Raw genomic sequence first — 16,606 nt, 5'->3', positions numbered from 1 at the left:
AACCTTGAACCATGAACAGGGACATCAGGGCAAAAACAGAGTGGGATAAAATGTTGGCCTTGTGGCAGATTCATCGATCATTACTTCACACAAGTCTGTCCTTTCCTGGGATGATTTGTAAACCCTCCCCTACATCCTTTTTTTATTGAAAACACAAGTTATGTGCGGATTCAACAAGGTGGGTGTTGTGCCCAATTTTCTTTCAATATCAGAACATCAGTTTCAATCTACCGAGGAAGACAAAACCAATTTCCTCTGCTCTTTCATATGCCTCCCACCCAAAATGACGTCCTCTGATGTATTATCTACAGGTCTTACACATGTAGAACACATTTAGTTCCAACCAACACTTCAAAGTAAGTCTTGGAACAAGGAAAATAGAAGTTATGCAGAACTACGCCTCACAAAGTTGAACGGTCGGTACCACCATGAGAACAATATTTGGTATGAATATTTTTCACTAAATCGTAAATGTCATATGTTACCATTTCAGGGAGAAAGTTCACTCATGAAGAAAACCCTCCCAAAGCATCAAACTCAACTGTAAAGAACACAGTTTAACATCATGTCAACATTTAATTTTGGGGATATCAAAACAGAAAAAGTCAGGAAAGTATGGCACAGTTTGAAAAAGACTAGTGCTGATGTTTTCACTTGCAACTTTTGACTTCTTTGATGATTGCAAAATAACTTAATTGCAAAGTTGATGCCTGAGGGCAAGTGTACTCATAAGGCAACATAATTAGGTATGTTGATTAAATTAAGCCGCCGCATTGTTATGTGCCCCAAGGAATGTTACAGTGTATGTGAGCAGAATATTTGAGGTTGTTGTACTAAAATCCATCAATACAGAAGACACTCTAAATGAGACCAGAAAGGTAACATTTGCAAAACAGATGCATAATGTTAACCTTAACTTGATCTATCCCAACAAACAGTTTATTCTAACTCAAAGTCAAATACATATACAGTCATATGTATGGTGAGCAGGCTCTCCAACTCTGTTCTGCTATATAATGTAACACAACACCACAAATTACCATGGGGACAGACGTCTGATCCTGGTCATTGACTTTATTTGTTTGCAGAAGAAGAAAAGGAAGAGGAAGAAGAAGAAACTGAGCAAAAACAATATGTTTTTCTTCTGTGAAGTTAAACATTAACCAATTTTGTTTGCCAGTACCAAACCAAAACATTTAGGACAAGTCATAAAAGTCCAGAAAGATACCAGCACCATTTATGATAATCTAGTTGTGGACAAGAAACTTTTTACCTACCATCAATTTTGATGGCTGTAAAGATCAAGTTGACAAAAAGCTGTTTGGAGTGCCATTCTATAACTGAACAGCTTTGCAGCCCATTAAATACTGCACCACAACTGCAACAACAGCCATCTATTCAATCATCTTTTCATCATAAAACTACAGTAATGGTTTCTTTCTCAAGATTTCCTACGCCTGTAATTTTCCACATTGAGAAACACAAAAGGATAAGAGCTCTTTTATAGGACGCCTTATTGTTATTGAAAACCTCTTTAAGCAGAAGAGACTCAATTGCGGAAAGATACATAATCTTCCAGATTGCCTTTTCATCTTACATTGTGGGCAGAACAACAGTCTAATAGGCCCATTCTCCAAAGTTACTATCCCATCTGGCGATTTGTCTTAGGTTAGGTTGCCATCATTGGAAGGAAAATTAGATCACATAAATACAGTAGATATAGCCCATAAAAGACGTATTAACCACCATCGATAAGCACCCAGCTTTCATTGTCTGTAATTTTGATAAAGCCACAGAGACTTAGTCCCTTTAGAATTCCGGTATCCAACAGCAATTTGTTTTTAAAGGAACAAATCAAACAATAGTAAAAAGTATGTATGCTAATGGTAACAGACCTATTTTCCATTCCATGCAGCTGTTGTGACAAAAGTTTGCCCATTCCATCAGACACAGTTGACAAGGCAGAGCTAATGGCACTCCATTTACAAGTAGATTGTTTTCTTGTGTAAGATTTGTCTGAAGACATAAGAACTCTTATCAGATCCTTCAAGTAGAACCACGCGTCTTTAGAGAAAATTAGTGCAAATGGCAGAAAGATCATTGCCGGTAATGGTTCCTAAGTACAATTGGAGGGAAGCCAGGCTTGATGGGTGCTACCATCCATTCTTAATGAGGCCTAAAAGCATCCTTTCAAGAGCATGTCTCTGCAACATATCATGTAACATCATTTCTGGTGTCTTGTAGACAGGTGTCAAGTGTCATGCAGAGAAAAGTCAATTTTCTTTTGCCAGGAACCTAATATGTTTATCAAACATTCATGGAACTGTCCCACACAGAGCTTTCAAATTATTCACTAGGGCATGAAACTTTGCCAACTACCGCCCACACTCCCTTCATACTTGTAAAAGTGTGTACTACGCTTTTCTCTACTCCTCCGTAATGTGTGCATGCCAACAAATTTGTCCTATCTTAATAACACATGCAGCATTAGGAAGCAGTGAAATATAGCTCAGCTTGGCTGAAAGGGGCTAAGAGCATGGAAAGGTCTGACCTTGGAGGCTCTTAGTCTGTGAGACTATCCCATTGCCATGTACATGTCAGTAGCCATGTAGCTGTACAGCACTGGCTGTCAGACCCATAAAAGACATGAAACTTTTCACTTTAATCTCTTTAGGAGGAAACCAAGAAGTCTTTCAGTGTCAAACACAAGCTATATGTATATCTGATGAGTCATTGATAAAACTTCAAACGTGTTGCAAAAGAGGCCCTGGGAGGAAAATGTGCTTCAAGGCAAATACAGCTCTGACTTAATTAATGTACTTGTAAAACAAACACGTCCAAACTTCCCAAACCCTGGAAACCTGTTTAAACAACCACAACTTGAAGGTACATGTAACATCTGTGTCCATAATATCACCAGGGTCTATAATATCGCCACCTTGAGAAACAGTGTGCTTAAAGATATTTTGACTGCAACATACCTTTGGTATGCACTCCTTCACACATCAAATGTACATACCTAGGGTATGTTGCAGTAAAAATATCTTTAAGCACACTATTTCTCGAGGTGGCGATATTATGGACCCTGGTGATATTATGGACACAGATGTTACATGTACTGCTTTGAGAAATCACAGGGCTTAAAATGTTCAACAGGAATTAAAATGTTCCCGTATGTATTATTGTACAGTAACTTGGAAACTATTAAGGCAATATATAAAACATGACACTTTGCAACAGGCAATATTCATCTTAATATGTTACTATAAAGCAATATGAAACTAGAAATAACTACTAGGCTTATCATATTCTATAGAAATAAAAATGATACCAGCCTTGGCATTCATAAAGGAGCTTCTATGATATACCTTAGACTTAACACGACCGGCTACTTGAGAAATGTCTAGGCTTAACATGTCTAGACTTAAACAAGACTGAATGGGAGAAACGAATGCACCAGTCTTAAGAAACATAATCCCCTATAATACTTAGTACAGAATATCAATACATCTTTGTATGTTTCGATAGAAAGTTCATTGTGGCAGCATGTACAATGTACTTGAGGGGATAACAACTTCCACAAGGGATATTTAATGGACAAATTGTGTTCAAGAAGCTTATTAGTAAATCCAAAAACATGGTCCATTTCCAACAAGAGTTCCACAATCTCATACCTTCGCCAAATGATGCTAACCCTTCAACGACAATCCATCAACCTGTTCTTGAGTCATCCTACGAAGACTTTTCGACAAACGCTCCTGCAGTTCCTGAAAAAGCCACTAGGGGGCCCAAACTCATGTCACTTTTTTCCTAGCCCAAGAGCTATCTACCATCCAAAGTTCGTGGCCCTAGCATTTTTCAATCATGAGATATGAAAACTGGAAGTTCTGCTGTAGTACCAACAAAAGCCAACAGAGGGCCCAAAATCTCATCATTTTTAGGTCTCATCAAGACCTACCCACCTACCAAGTTTCATGACAATGCATATAAAGCTTCTTGAGTAAATATGCCGAACAAACAAACAAACGGACAAATGCTACTGAGATCATAACCTTCTCGGCAAAGGTACAAATGTAATAAAGTCAAATACAAGCCCGTACATAATCTGACGCAGGATTTCTGGACTAGTGCCCCTGGTCATTAAATGCAGTCATTGTTTTATGGCACGATATACTGACCAATTATGTCTTTTTGATATTGGCTTTCTACTGCACGTATCAACAATGTTCCAGGCTATCAGGATGCAATGAAGAGTTCCTAGCCACAAGGGACCACTAGCTTTGTGGAAGCGACCTTTAAGTTTAAGACCATACTGTAATGCATACTGTGACACACCAGACTGCCATCTGTAATCTTAGGTAGACATCCTGTAAAGTTGAGTCGACCAGACGCCTCTCATAACTAGCCAACCAAAGGCAAATCAGCTTGACCATTTTTACTTAATTGCTCACCATTTTAGTAGAATTAGGAAATACTAGAAAAGAATTGATAATAGCTCATGATTTCTTTGACATATCATTCAAATGTCATTGGTAACAAATACCATACAATTATATAACACACATTAGTAAACTCAAATGGTAAAGGTAGAGAATAATTGAAGGAATGTTGGAAATATTTTCCACCATTTTAAGATCAAAAAGACACTAGTTGGTGTGCTGAGACTTATTCCTTTACAGGGAAATGAAATATCAGTTTCAATCATTTATGAGTTTCAAGTACAAACATGTATAGTTTTATTGTCATATTGACTGAAGCAGCAAAAAAGTGTGTGATAGCTTTTCTTACCAACTTTATTTTATTGCTCAAAGGTAGCCTCATAATCTCCTCTACAAGCAAAAAGCCTTCAATGAAAATGTTTGATATGATAGTCCTTAGATCTTTATGCCTGTTTCATAGTTGTAACTATGTATGTATCAGACAGCTTCAGATTTCACAATTACTGTACCGTGAATAAAAGAAAGATATGGGAGGAATCGTGCTACATGAGTCATTCCTTTTAGATGCCTCCTACACAAAATGGACTGCTTCATCCCATCAAAGAGTTCCTGATTAAATCTAGTCATGGTTTTCCATAATTTTCCTCTCCACCACCTACATGCAGGCCATGATATTACCGAATATATCAGTAAATGTGGCATACCAGTTATTAGATCACGCTATGGTATATTTCCCCAAATGTGAACACAAAAAGGATGGTGATAAAATCACATAGTAGTGGAACATCAGAAGGAAGAAAGGAATAAAAATCACCCAGCCTGCTACAAAAATGTGTGACTACACATTTAAAGATAAAACACTAACTGTTATATCTTCAGAGTAAAATGTAGGGGTTTGTTGCAAAACTGTAGCCGACTGCAAATTAAAGAGTTTTATTGGTATTTCATGGTATCTACACCAATGTGGAGTTTTCAAGATAAGTTAACTTTGAAAACTGCCTTCAAACTTCTAGAGTCCTTGACTCTCGTGTCTACATGCATGCCATGATATTAACGGATATATCAATAAATACAGAACAGTTGCAGAACTGTAGCTGACTGCAACAAAAAATTTTATTAGTATTTCATTGTATCCACACCAATGTGAAGTTTTCAAGATAAGTTAACTTTGAAAACTGCCTTGAACCTTCTAGAGTCCTTGACTCTCACGTCTACAAAATGTATGACTTGTGGATTATAATGGCAACACTGCCCATTGGTGATCTCCTGTTTCTTTCTTCCCAGTCAGCCATGACATATCATGAGATTTGGAATGATGGCCTTTAAATCCTGCTATGCTTTCAACAGTCACAAGTATAAATGATGCCAGCCTACTGTGAATGAAGAAGGCTGAGCCAAAAACCTGAATTACAGTGTTTTTCTACAAAGCAATGACCGGGCATTCCTCCACATCTTCTCAAGAATTTCAATACACTCCTCAGCATGTGTAGGGTCTGTCCCTCTTAGTGAGAGCTAAACTAATAGTGTTCATATCACAGTTCAGAATGGCAATGATAGGCCATGGTTTAAGAACCTAACCTAATGATCCAAAAGGGAAGATTGCCAGCTGTGCAAAGGCATTATGGACTTAGTGTTTTGCTTCAGTTTAGTATGGCGTCCTGAAAAGTACTTTACATTATGTAATATATGATCAGGGCTTCAGAGATCAGAGGATTGTTTCTCTCAAAGACCATATCTTATGCATCAAGACAAGTCACTAAGAGCATCATATATATATATACAGTGCAATAAAAACCTACTTTAGGTATTAACTCTGGGGAGTTACCACAGAGTCTGTATTTGTCTATATCTTTTTCTGTACAGCCAGTATGACCACCCTTTGGTGTAACACACACCAGGAAGTCTCCAAGGACTTTTAAAAGCTGCATAGAGGAATGACAAATAAACCAACACCGCTGCACAGGAATGATGCATGTCACTACCCGCACTGGGGATTCAGAAGTCCCACTTCGACAGACAAGCTACAAAAGATATCTCGTCCCGGACTATTCAGTCATGCCTTCCACTGCCATTTCTACCAGCCTGCCCACAGAGACACCGACAATTCCACAGCCCTTTGTAGACAGTGATGCTGCGGATGAATGACACTTACTGTGTCTTTATGATGAAGTTTGACATGCATCAAGGTTTATCTACTCTTCCATGTGGGACAGGAGTAAGCCTTGCCGAATCCTCCTTCCGGAGTACCTCATTATCTATGTGGTTCCAAAGAGCGGCTGATGGCGCCAAAATTGTGTGACGTATTGCTGTGGGTTTTTCAGCTAGCAGGGATTCTGTGGAAAATGCCAAAGGCAAAGCTCTTCATGTAACACAGACTGGCAGACTGTGCTTTCAAGAGGACAGTGCCGGTAGGCAAATGCAAGAATGATAAATGGATTATTTTAGAGCAGGCTGCATAAAACTTTCCAGCTTGCCAGCAGCTTGTTTCAGCAAACTGATCAACAAAGTAGATACAAGTACATGTATATGTTTGGCTATTAACAGAGTAAAGATAAGGCTGTTTATTTTTATTTTCGAAGCTGGTGTGTTACGCCGAGGGGCAGTTATACCAGCTATACAGACACAAATATTTTAAGCCTGCATAGGAGAGTATAATACTGGGTATATTTTTCAAATTAACATATTTCTTTGTGGAGATAAGATATATTGTTATGATATGATTACATTAAATTCACATTCAAGGTGTTCCAAGGTAAGATTTAGAGTAGTAATATATTGGAGATACATGTTTACAAACTTACCAGCACTGGGAAACATTTTAGTATGAAGCTACAAGATATTGGTTCAAGCGAAGTTTTCTTCACTTTGTTTGAAACCATAACCATGAATTCAGCACCATATATTGCCAATATGTATCAGACTGTATGTTCCTTGTGAGAAGACATCCCACAGAAACAATGCTGATGTGTTTTGTTTCCTAAGTAACGTAAGTTACCAGCACAGGGAGACATTTTAGTATGAAAATACAAACTTTTGGTTCAAGCAAACTTTTTCTTCACTTTGTTTGAAACCACAACCAGTATTTAAGCACCAAGGAGAGTACTATTGCCAAAATATAGCAGATTGTATGTTCCTTGACAAAAGATATCCCACAGAAACAATGCTGATGTGTTTTGTTTCCTAAGTTACCAACACAGGGAGACATTTTAGTATGAAGCTACAAGCTCCAGGATTTTAGCACCAAGGAAAGTACTATTGCCAAAATACACAAGATATTATGTTCCTTGTGAGAAGACATCCCACAGAAACAATGCTGATGTGTTTTGTTACCAGCACAGGGAGACATTTAAAATCGAAGCTACTAGCTATTGGTTCAAGCAAGGTTTTCTTCACTTTGTTTGAAACTGTAACCAGGGTTTCAGCACCAAGGAGAGAACTATTGCCAAAAAATCAGACTGTATGTTCCGTCTAAGAACATCCCCCACAGGAACCATACTGCTGTTAGCTTTTAGAGGTTCGCGTTTCTGCAACAAAGGGCAAATTCTATTTAGGATCCACTGGGGACTAGTGCTGCACTTCTGTTTCATGTTCGCTGAGCCTGTACCACAAAAGTCTTTCAGCAGTCTGAAGTGTTTTGTTACCTGAAGTGAATGGCAAACATAAAACCATCAATAGAAACACGAACTTGAATCAGACATATCCCCTTTACTTACAAGTTGGGAGAGATAAAAACCTGGAAAATACATTGCCTCGCATTTGAGTCTGTTTATATTCTGTTTCTGGTCACACTGTAGGAGGTTCAAACAAGATGCAATCAACTGTAAACGCATTCAAGCCCTGCTCCTTGGGCTCAAAATTTATTACGATGGAGCTGCTTTCATCGCTGTGCTTATTGTGACAACTGCAAACTGGCAAGACCTTTAAAATAACAATAAATTGCTCCCATTCATGGGACGTTTTCAAAAATTGCAACATGGGGAGGAATGTTTAAAAGCAAGCTTACTTTTATAGAAATCCTTGGAGAATGCTTATCATCGAAATATATCATAGTGCATGAATTCAAAAGAGACTTCTCAGACTACATATTTTGCCCTTTCTACATACCCCATAGCAGGGTCCATGTACTTTTGCCGATTGCCTGCATTGTTTGGTTATGCAGAGCTTGTCCCCTCCTCCAAGCCTATCTTGGTTTAGGTGTTAAAACTGAGCTTAAACCTGGCACCTGTGGGTTTAAGTCTTAAGATGGCTACTTAAGCTGTCTATGACTTCTTATGTGACCTGAATGTTGTTTCCAATACAGTTTTTACAATGGTCTCCAATGCTAACACTTCAATTGAAAAAAACAAGTAATTCTAAGGTTGTAATTGTATAGAGATTTTCTATTTATTTTAGTCTGTAAACATGAAAAGTTTAGGGTTTTTTTTTAGAACATTTCCTCCTAAAACTGCTTTCAATCATAAAACTTTCTGGGCCAATGTGCATACCATTTTTGAAAACATTTAGCTGTTTAATGTTTTTCTCCAGTATCCAACCTTTTGTCTCAAACACTCTCATGGTGAGATGGAAAAGGCTAGTATGTTAAACAGAAAAATTTAAGAATTTCTATTGGTTCTGGCATACGCAATTACATAGCCTGTACACCAAAGGTAATATATCTCTTCCATTGTCAGGGGGCTGATAACAAGCACTCGCTGCCATGCAGAATTACAGAAACTAACGAGGCATTCAGGCTGGGAATTGTTATGTCTCCAGTGGAATTCTCACCAATTTTGCCTCTCCTTTCATAGAAATGCCTGCTACATCAGTCGGAAAATTGGGGTGAGGATTTTCTTCAGAAGCACTTTCTTTGGGGAATAATGATGATATTGATGTCCACGTATTCCATTACTGAAAACACCTTTTGCATTTTATTACATCACCAACAAGAGAATACCCCATTCACAGGTGGATTTTGGATGGAATTAGATCATTCTTCTTCGTGACCAGGAAAAAGCAGAATTTCTCCATTGTTCTTGAATTTGCAAATTTTACCATCAATCACATCAGCAATAGGTTGCCAGTGCAAGGATGTTGATTATGACCCCTTCTTGCCATACATATCTATGAACCATTATATATTCTGCCAATTGAAAATAGTCTGATTTTGTTGGGCCTCTGTTCTTGTTGGAACAATCTTGGTCTTTTCCCTTCTTATAAAGTAAACAAAGTTAAACATAATATATTTTTGCCCATATGCAAAAATACTAATTTTATTGCAGCTTTGTTATTTTCAAGCTCAATTGTATGTGCCTCCAATCATATATACGCTTTAAGACTCAATATGTACAACTTTTCTATCACAAAATATTTTCAGTCTAGTTGATACTTTTCAAGTTTTAGCGGATACTTTTCAACTTTCAAGACATTATTCTACACTTTTCAGTCCATGTTTGGGCACTATAGTCTTATAATTTTCATCCAGTAGACAGCCTGTTCCAACTGGACTGACATTTACAGATGAGAAGAGACACTTGCAAAGGCAGGGAGGAGACACAAGGTGACCCACGGACTTTCTGGGTCACTCCGAGCAATTCCACTCACCTCAATCCCTCACATTATCGCACACTTGTGGAACCACCAGGCACACGAGAAGCAAATTTGGCCATTTGGGTCTCATATCTATGGCTTCACTAGTCCCGTTCTAGCGGACCCTCGTACACCAAGGAAATCCCATGGTTCATCGATAAGTCTTACCTTGACACCGGGGGAATTCCTGGGGCAAGGGAGGCCAATGTGTCCAGACAAGTTTTAATGACTTTGCCTTTGTTGCAGCCAACTGGTATAGTAGATAATGGCTGGAAACCCCTTGGTGTTGTAAAGTGCTCCGAGGCACATATTAAGCATTGCCACACTGTTTCACGGGGGCAGAACTTTGCCGAGAACTTATGATGTGTAGTGGGGAATTTCGCACAGAGGACCAATATCACACCTGCTATTGTGCCTGAAGGAAAAGTAAACTAAGGTAATATTGGAGTCAAAAGTGACAATATTAAAAAGTATTACTGTGGAGTACTGTTACTGTTATCTAAGTCAGGATTAAACATATAGAAGTACCATTTTTTATTGAAAGTTTTATTGCAAATTCATGCCCGAAGGCTAATTGCATGAACAGAAGAAACATTTGTATAAAAACAGATAATTAGTACACATAGAACTACTGATAACTATTAAGAAACTACTAGTAGAAAACTACTGGGTTTGACTTCTTTTTTGAAGACAGAGGAAGACAAAGGATCCCACTTTTTCTATAATTTGTGGGTTTTCGGATGTTAAGAGGAGAGTAGTTTTCTTTTCATTTGTATATGCGTGAAAGTTTGGGTAGGATTTGGAGACTACGTCAAAAAGTTCATTTTGTTCATTGCTATAGAGGGTACAATTTGAGATAAAATGCGTAATTATAGCATGACTTGTCAATAAACTACAAAAGTTGTAGGCTTCTGAGTTTCTAGATGTACATGTACAATGCTTCATGCACCAACTTTATGTCATTGAACACATTTGACCTTCCTTTGGGATATAGAAAAATTAAAGCTCAAACAGGTATCGTGACATGTTATCGAACATGAAGGGCTGAATCTCTTACCACAATCTATAATTGCATCTATTAAATTTTGAATGGACACAATACTGATCGCTCACAGTCACTCACTATCCAGTGGAAAGGAGGCCCTAACCCTACATTGTACATGTAGGACAATTTATTGACATGTAGACTCTGCAGACTTGACATGTTATCTAGTTTTGCATCTAATACAAATTATACATAAGTCTCTCTTCTGCCAATTTGAAAGAGAATGTGATGACTTTTTGTCAGAGCCCTCAGGCAAGCCATTTTTCATTGACTATGATGCACACATAGAGTAAAGCTTCATTACTACATTTGTATGCATCATAGGCAAGATTGAAAAGTTCCCTCTGTTCCAATCTACAACATATGTCTGGTTTTGCTGCTTTGATATAAGATGATACTGCATATCTAAATTTTATTTTTCCATGATATAATATATTTATCGAATGAGACTAGGCATGTGCTAGATAGAGCACATAGCTTTTGGCTACTTTTCATTTAGTTGGAAAGGAATGTAGAGGAAGACGTATGAACAATTTGATAATTGTACTTTCTTATTAAAAAGTTTGTTAATGATTCTCTCAGACTAGTATATGTAACGATACAACCCAGCATAAGGCCACACCAATTTAATTTCTTGGTTAACGGATTTTTCTAGAAAAATAATGGAGCGGGCTTGCGATAAAAATTTAAAAAAAAACCGGCCTAGGCATCCTATTATAGCCCAAAATGGTACGATAGGAGCCATGAAGTCAACACACCAGGTTGGTTCAAAATTTAAACAATGAATTTTGAACTTTTAATGATACCATTGCATTGAAAGATGGAATAACTGTAACAACTAGGATGAAAAGGACTGTTTTCAACTGTTCAGGGCAAAATATGAGCATTTTGCAGTTGATTCTGAATTTTTATTTTTATTTGCAAATCAGAAAAAAATGAAGCGGGCAAATCCGTTAACCAAGTGGTGTGGCATAAGTACATGATGAATAAACTGTCTCCTTGTATTGATGGTATCTCCAGGCGGCAACAGGATAGTGCCAGTGAGTTCTGAATCATGTTCTCCTTTTATCATCACTCGTAAAAAGTGCATTGCAATTCATTGTGATTATATTTGGTGATATTGATGCGTATACCTGAGCGTGGCCTTGTAAAATCACATGCATCACCACAGGGGCCTGATCACGGGAGATAGTTGAAATGTACCCAAGTGTGTAGACGTTGTATGAATTGTATATCTACTAGAAAACTTTGAAATAAGTTATAATGCAAAAAGAAATTACATTTGCCTTTCTTCACTGGGTTTCACATTATAAAAAAAATGTCATTGAATTCTATCCTAAGGCCACACCAATTTAATTTCTTGGTTAACGGATTTGCCCGCTTTATTTTTTTCTGATTTGCAAATAAAAATAAAAATTCAGAATCAACTGCAAAATGCTCATATTTTGCCCTGAACAGTTGAAAACAGTCCTTTTCGTCCTAGTTTTTACAGTTATTCCTTCTTTCAATGCAATGGTATCATTAAAAGTTCAAAATTCATTGTTTACATTTTGAACCAGCCTGGTGTGTTGACTTCATGGCTCCAATCGTACCAATTTGGGCCATAATAGGATGCCTAGGCCATTATTTTTCTAGAAAAATCCGTTAACCAAGGAATCAAATTGGTGTGGCCTAAGGCTTGAAAGTTTTCAAAATATATCAGGTCATGGTTAGGAACCTACATACATGTATCTTTTTCAGGACATGAAGATAGAACTATTGATTTGAACAGCAGTTATGATGATTTTATTAGTAACACAATCAGTTACTGACTCAACACATTGTCTTTAGAATGTCCTTACAGCTTCCAAACAAAGCTCTGGAGGTAAATTGTACAAAAAGCAAACATAAAATGTCATGTAAATACAATGAGGTTTGATAGCTGAGCTTTATACATTGCCTCTAATGTAATATTGGGAACAGTCTCTGTCCTTACACATGGCAGCTGGATATAATTAGTTTATCAAAGGTTAGAAACCTTCCAGACAACATCATCAATACACACATACAGTTAATCGATAAACCTCAAGGTCCTGCAGTAAATGTGGTTTGTCACAATCTCCTCTTCTTTCTAAGTAATCCTTAAAGGACCTAGAAAATCATTGTCACGGAACGTGGGTATGGCTCTGATGGTTTACTTAATCACCCATGTGCCTCACAGGTAATGTACATCACAGGAAAATGGAAGGCATGCATTTACGATCGATAATCAGAGTCATCTCAAGTATAAAGTAGCAACGAGAATGCCTTTACCAAAGCTAAGATGAACTCACACAAGGGAACTACCAAGCGATTAACAATACGGATGGGCTGACACACTCAGACATGCATATTCCAGGCTTGTTTTGTACATTAAATAGGAGTTATATTTACAAAGCAGTGCAGTATTTCATGGCTATTTCACAATAGAGTAACTCTCCATATTGTATTCACAATGTAGTCACCACTAAAACCGCAAATGGGGAGGGGGGCAGAGGTTGTTGAAAATGTCCTTTACGTGGAATGATTCTTAGGGGGGGCATAAATAAGGATGACATGGCCTGGACATTACATACCAATCAGCCTACTTCAGTCACAACTTATACAGACCGGCAATCCATCTATAGCCTTGTGGTACGGCCTGGGGTTGTTGCCAAGAGCAACTTTCTTCAACAAATTTATCACATCCAGAGTAGCATTACCCTTTAGAGTTTGCCGCTAGACAGAAAACTTACCCAGAGCTTTTAGTTACAGTGATGATGATGTTGACATTGAACTTAAGAAATGAGGCATGGATAGCAGATGAAAAACAGCTCTCAAGGAGCTTAATAAAGAAGCCCATCGATCCATCATGAGAACGTATACTAATCCAGAACACACCCTGGAGTGAGACATATTAAGACTAAGAGAAGATGTATACATCTATGTCATCTCATGTCCACAGGGAACACCACATGGCTGGCAGCAGTGCCAGACAGGGTGACTCGTCTCAGCATCTTTACATCAACAATGATTCCTGTCAGATTTCTCATGAGCAGCCGCTGGCTTAAAGAAGTTTCTGGTTGTCTTACGGAGAGACTTTGTGTGAAAATGATTCATAAAACATTTAGTAACACAGAGAATAAGAGAATAACATTACCACTGAACAATTTATATGCTTCATACCACTGGATTATCCTTCATAGTATACTGCACAATCAAATCCTTAAACCAAGTAGTGGTAACTTTTCTTGTAAAAAGTAGTGTCAGTATTGATTTCAACTGTTGTCTGGCACTTAGTGATGAACCTAAACCCAATTTTAGGTTCAGATCCGGATTCAAGTCCAGAGGTTTAGGTTCAGTTCTGGACTTGTAAGTCCAGACCTAAACCCATGGCATATACAAAATTGCATGTTAACTTTGTAACCTTGCAATGTTGTCTGGGTGAAACTTTGGCCACATAACATGGAGGCCGATATTTGACGGCAATGTTTTCTTGATTTTGCAGCAAAGATTTTGCAATCTACGGAAGGTTTTAGGTGGTTTGGAAAGAAAAGGGGTACTATGTGAAATGGTCTTTTATGGTAATAAGTCTGGACTTGGTTCTTGACTTTTAGTTTTTTTTTTGGATTTGAACCTAAACATTCTTACAAGTCCGGATCCAAGTCCAGTGAACCGGTATGCATCACTACTGGCACTAGTTTTTGTTCCATGAACAGTTTCATAATTCACTGCAGTAAACAGAGCATACATGTACATGTACATGTACATCATGTACTGGTAACAAAGCAATGTAGATTTCTGAGTTGGCCCAGTAGATTTATGAGTTGGCTTTCTAGTCATGTAAAATTGTTACCACAGTGACTATTTCTTTCTAAATGCTCTTTTTGTATCCTTGGGGAAAAGTAAAACCCTAGGACAAACATTTATCACATAACTGCAGTACTGTATCTGATGAGCCAATGGAAAAGGGACAATTAGATTACAGCAACGGATGGGTGGGACAAATTGCTGGTTATCCCTTAATTAGATTAGGAAACAAATTGGAGTGGCATGCTGTGTCAGAAAAGGCTTTATGCCCACGGATGCCAATTAGTCAGGCAATTGCTATGGATCAATACATAGTGGTAGTACACATAAGAGCACTCATTCAGAGTTTAACATCAAGGACGTTAAAAAACCGCCGAGCGACTTGTATCACGAGCTAAGCAAAATAAAGTTGAATTTTGTTGTTCTCTCTTGTGAATCTGTTTTTTTACCTCCATGAAAAATGGAGGTATTGTTTTTGGCGCGTCTGTCTGTGTGTGTGTGTGTGTGTGTGTTTGTGTTTCCACACATTTGTAGTCAGCATAACTTCATAACGCCTTTATGGATTATGATGATATTTGGTATGTTGGTAAGTCTTAGGAAAACAAAGGTCAAGGTCAAATATGGGCCTCCTGGTGGATGACCTTGGTACTGCAGTAGAACTTCCGGTTGTTGTATCTTTTGTCCTGAACATGCCATGGTCTTGTTTACGATGACTTCTATAAACAGAGTACAGAATCTAGGTTCCAATTCTTAAATCTGAAAAGCCTCTTGAGTGTAAAGACATACTAGGAGAAAAAAAGTCTTCAAAAACAAAAGTTACAAAATATGACAGATGTTATGTTACGTACAGATATGGGATAGAGAGAATTGATCAGGAAGATGCCCATGAGATATAGCATGTTTCAGGTGATTAGAAAATTCTTCAGAATCTGTGATAACGAGTCTCAAGGGATGTGGCATGTCCAGTAGTAGATTATAATGAGAAATTATTGCAAATCCAAGCCCGGAGGCTAATTGCAAATCACTAACATAAAAGAACATAATGGAACAGAGTATAAAATTACTAATTTAAAATCTGTAAACCATGGAAGATGTAATGTCCCAGCTTTTTCAAAATTTGTGGGTTGTAGGAAGTTACAAGAAGAATACTAGTAGGTTTTTTTTTCTGCAAGTTTAGAGAAATTAGGATAAATTGTAGATGTTTGAATAGCCAACTCATTATAATGTACTATCATCTAATTGTGTAATTGATAATAATAGTTAAACAATTGTCTGTACCACTAGCCCAGGGAGAACACTTTAGAACTGATCACTCTAAGCTGGTCTCCAGTATGATGTTTCTGACTTAGGAAGAGGAGATGCTGATTCATGTAACCCATAACTTTAAAGTGGCCATTGAGTCCTGTTATGTGGCACCACTGAGAAAATTTTTCATGGACGCCAACGTATGCATTCGACTACATGTATTGAATCTTTTCAAGTCCATAATATGCAAGATTCATTGCCACTTTTAGCTGAGAAACTTTCATTCACTGAGAGAGAAACATTCATACAAAACTGCACCAAAAGACACTCTCATAACATCTAACGGAAATGGGTGTCATTGTCTGTTTGTTGCACTTAACTCTTACGCATGCATCCCTGCAGATTCTGAACTTTTCACCAGAACTGCATTAGGAACTTTTATAGCTTGTTAGTGATGTCAAACTGTGCTGTATCTCCTAATTGGCCATGCCTGTGGTTCTTGTTG

This window comes from Branchiostoma belcheri, unplaced genomic scaffold, assembly GCF_001625305.1.
Source record: "Branchiostoma belcheri isolate BF01 breed outbred unplaced genomic scaffold, Haploidv18h27 scaffold9, whole genome shotgun sequence".
Classification (NCBI taxonomy): Eukaryota; Metazoa; Chordata; class Leptocardii; order Amphioxiformes; family Branchiostomatidae; genus Branchiostoma; species Branchiostoma belcheri.
Note: the sequence above shows the minus strand (reverse complement) of the source record.